The sequence below is a fragment of the Chiloscyllium plagiosum genome, unplaced genomic scaffold, assembly GCF_004010195.1.
Source record: "Chiloscyllium plagiosum isolate BGI_BamShark_2017 unplaced genomic scaffold, ASM401019v2 scaf_77110, whole genome shotgun sequence".
NCBI classification, from domain to species: domain Eukaryota; kingdom Metazoa; phylum Chordata; class Chondrichthyes; order Orectolobiformes; family Hemiscylliidae; genus Chiloscyllium; species Chiloscyllium plagiosum.
The window spans coordinates 5351-9773 of record NW_025204722.1 but is presented as its reverse complement, the minus strand read 5'-3'; the positions used below and the strand labels follow the sequence as shown (position 1 = coordinate 9773).

At 45.3% G+C, this 4423-nt stretch overlaps 1 long non-coding RNA gene across 1 annotated transcript in view; it reads left to right on the top strand.

The window, feature by feature from the left end:
- Nucleotides 1–6: 6 nt before the first annotated feature.
- LOC122546397 overlaps nucleotides 7–4423 on the top strand; it is a 9761-nt gene continuing 5344 nt past the window's right edge. Inside the window, exons 1-2 of the long non-coding RNA XR_006310735.1 lie at nucleotides 7–535; nucleotides 643–693. This is a non-coding gene — a long non-coding RNA (uncharacterized LOC122546397). The remainder of the gene's footprint in view (nucleotides 536–642; nucleotides 694–4423) is intronic.

Genomic DNA, 4423 nt, shown 5'->3' with positions numbered 1-4423 from the left:
CTGAGCATCGCAATCTGTTTTTTTTTATTGGGGGTATCTGATCTGAATATTACAGTCTCTTTTTTGATGGGTGTCTGTAATCGAGACATTACGGTCTTTGATAATGGAGGGGTGTCTGATCTGAATATTATGGTCTCCTTTCTGAGGGGTGCCTGTAATTTAGGCATTACGGTCTTTTCTTATCAGAAGTATGTCTGATCTGGGTATTACGGTCTCAATTTTCAAGGGGCGCCTGTAATCTGAACATCACGGCCTTTTTTTAATGGGGGGGTGTCTGCTGCTGACATTACGGCCTTTTATTGAGGGACACCTGTATTATGAGCATTATGGTCCTTTTTTATTAAGGGGGATGGCTGGCCTGGATACTATGGTCTCTTCTACAAGGGGAGGGGGCTGTAATCTGTACATTACAGTCTGACCTTTGAAAGGGTGTACTTAATCTGGATATTTGAGGTGGGGTGTCTGATCTGGAGGCTACGGTTTGTTTTCAAGATATGCCTGTAAATCTAGATATTATGGTCTTTCTTCGAGAAAGGTGTCTGATTTGGATATTACATTCTGCTTTTGAGGAGTGTGTATGATCTGGATTTGTATTTTGTGGAGGTGTGTGTGTAATCTGAATATTCCTGTATCTTTATTCAGGGGCAGTGCGCCGTCTGGAGATTACAGTGTCTTTTTGTTTGATGACCTGAGGTAGGTACTGATCATCTGAATTCGTACAGACTGTTTTCTTGCGGGATTTGGGCATTCTGAACATTACAACGTGTGTTTCGTTAGCGGGGGAATAGAATCTGTGTTGCGGTATGACTTTTTTTTTTGTCTGAGAAGTTGTCTAATCTGGATCGCGAGTCCACTGTTCAAGATGTGTCCAACCTGAATATTGCAGTCATTGTTTGAGAGAGAAATGGTGTGTAATCTGAAATTACGCTGTTTTGTGAAGGGTGTGCCTAATCTAGATATTACGGTCTTTTTTTTGAGGGGAATGGTGTATAATCCGGATATTACCATCTCTTTCTCAAGATCTGTATATTTGTGGCCTGTTTTTGAAGGACAAATGTAATACAGATATTATGGTCTGTTTTTGAGGGAGGGGGTGCCTGACCTAGATATTAAAGTCTGTTTTGGTGTGTGTAGTCTGGATATTACAGTGTTTTTGTGTATGTTTGTGTAATCTGGATACTGTGACATTTTTGGGGGCGGGAGGTCTATATAATTTGGATATTATGGTCTGCTTTTTGTGAGGGTTTGTGTAATCCGGAAGTTACCATATTACCATTTCTTTCTTGAGGGGGTGTCTAATCAGAACAGTACGGTCTCTTTTTGAAGAGCTATGTGTAATCTGGGTACCACGGTATGATTTTTCAAGAGTGTTGCCTGACGTAGATTAGATTAGATTAGATTACATTACAGTGTGGGAAACAGGCCCTTCGGCCCAACAAGTCCACACCGACCCGCCCAAGCGCAACCCACCCATACCCCTACATTTACCCCTTACCTAACACCACGGGCAATTTAGCATGGCCAATTCACCTGACCTGCACATATTTGGACTGTGGGAGGAAACCGGAGGAAACCCACACAGACACGGGGAGAACGTGCAAACTCCACACAGTCAGTCGCCTGAGGCGGGAATTGAACCCGGGTCTCTGGCGCTGTGAGGCAGCAGTGCTAACCACTGTGCCACCGTGCCGCCCACAAAGATATTATGGTTTAATTTTGGACGGGGCCACCTCATTTTTCAGGAGTGATGCATCTGCTGGACATTACGGTATCTATTTTTTTCTGGTTGTCAGCATCTGTTTTTGAGTGGGGGAGGGGGATGATGTTATATAATTCAGAGATTAGGGTCTGTTTGTGAGGGAGGTGTATAATCTGGACATTACAGTCTGTTTTATGGCTGGGTCTTGGCCAGACGTTGTGAAACGTGAAAGGGTTCAGAAAAGATCTACAATGATGTTGCCATGGTTGGGGGGATTTGAGCTACGGGGAGAGGCTGGGGCTATTTTCCCTGGGGCGTCCGAGGCTGAGGGGTGACCTTATAGAGGTTTATACGATCATGGCGGGGGGGGTGGGCATGGATATCCAAGGTCTTTTCCCTGGAATCCGGGAGTCCAAAACTAGAGGGGCATCGGTCTGAGGTGAGAGGGGAAAGGGACTTGAGGGGAAACCTTTTTTCGCAGAGGGTGGTGTGTGTATGGAACGAGCTGCCAGAGGAAGTGGTGGAGGCTGGTACAATCGCAACATTTAAAAGGCATCTGGATGGGAACATGAACAGGAAGGATTTAGAGGGATATGGGCCAAGTGCTGGCAAATGGGACAAGATTGATATAGGATACCTGATCGGCTGGTTGGACTGAAGGTCTGTTTCCATGCTGTAAAACTCCATATGAATCTACGAATGGATATTGCAGTCTGTTTATGAGGGAAATGTGTGTTCTGAATGTTATGGCCTGTTTTTGAGGGAGGGGGTGATATAATTCGGATAATAGGGTCTGTTTTTGAGGAAGGTCTATATTCTGGATATTATGGTTAGTTTTTGAGGGGGTTATACAGTTTGGATATTAGAGTCTGTTTATTTCACTCGAGAGTGCGGTGCTGGAAAAGCACAGCCGGTCAGGCAGCAGCCGAGGAGCAGGAGAATCGACATTTCGGGCATAAGCCCTTCACCGGGGATTCCCGACGAAGGGCTTATGCCCGAAACATCGATTCTCCTGCTCCTCGGATGCTGCCTGACCGGCTGTGCTTTTCCAGCACCGCACTCTCGACTCTGAGCTCCAGCATCTGCCGTCCCCACTTTCTCCCTGTGTTTTTTTAAGTGGTGTACAATCTGGGTATTGCGATCTGGCCTGTGACAGGTGGGTTATAGAGATATTCGGGTTCGTTCTTGAGGGGTTTGTAATCTGCATGTTATGGTCGGTGTTTCAGAGGGTGCGTGTAATCTGGATTGTACAGTCTGTTTTCTTGGGGGCGGGGGGATGTAAAGTAGAGATTAGGGAACCTTTGGGGTGGGTGGCTGTGGCTCATAATATGGATACTTCCGGTCTCGCTTCCAAACGGTGCGTGTAATTTGGATATCCACGTCGATTTTTGGAGTGTGTAGGCTGGACTTGTACTGTCTATTTCAGAGGGTGCATGTAATCTGGTTAGTACTGCTTTTTTTTTGAGGGGGTGGAAAAAATGCGGATATTTTGCTTTTTGCTTGCGGGTGGGAATGCATAATCTTTCAAGAGCAGTGCATAATCTGGATATTACTGCCCCCTTTGAGGGCAGAGCTTCATCTGTGGAGAGTACTATGTCATTTTCAAAAATAGATATGATGGGTGTCTATAGTCTGGACTCTTGGTGGTTTTAGATGGGTTGCCCATAATCTGGACATTACAGTCTGTTTTTGAGGGGTGCCCATAATCTGGACATTATGGTCTGTTTTCGAGGTGTGCCCATAATCTGGTCATTATGGTCTGTTTTTGAGGGGTACTGTAATCTGGTCATTATGGTCTGTTTTTGAGGGGTGACCGTAATCTGGACATTATGGTCTGTTTTTGAGAGGTGTCCGTAATCTGGTCATTACGGTCTGTTTTCGAGGTGTGCGCGTAATCTGGTCATTATGGTCTGTTTTTGAGAGGTGCCCGTAATCTGGACATTATGGTCTGTTTTTGAGGGGTACTGTAATCTGGTCATTATGGTCTGTTTTTGAGGTGTGCCTGTAATCTGGACATTATGGTCTGTTTTCGAGAGGTGTCCGTAATCTGGTCATTATGATCTGTTTTTGAGGGTGCCCGTAATCTGGTCGTTATGGTCTGTTTTTGAGGGGTGACCGTAATCTGGACATTATGGTCTGTTTTTGAGGGGTGCCTGTAATCTGGTCATTATGGTCTGTTTTGAGGGGTGACCGTAATCTGGTCATTATGGTCTGTTTTTGAGGGGTGCCCATAATCTGGACATTATGGTCTGTTTTTGAGGTGTGCGCGTAATCTGGTCATTATGGTCTGTTTTTGAGGGGTGCCCGTAATCTGGACATTATGGTCTCTTTTTGAGGGGTGCTGGTAATCTGGTCATTATGGTCTGTTTTTGAGGGGTGACCATAATCTGGTCATTATGGTCTGTTTTTGAGGGGTGACCGTAATCTGGACATTATGGTCTGTTTTTGAGGGGTGTCTGTAATCTGGCCATTACGGTCTGTTTTTGAGGTGTGCCCGTAATCTGGTCATTATGGTCTGTTTTTGAAGTGTGCCCGTAATCTGGTCATTATGGTCTGTTTTGGAGGGGTGCCTGTAATCTGGTCATTATGTCTGTTTTCGAGGTGTGCCCCGTAATCTGGTCATTATGGTCTGTTTTTGAGGGGTGACTGTAATCTGGACATTACGGTCTGTTTTTGACGGGTGACCGTAATCTGGACATTATGGTCTGTTTTCGAGGTGTGCCC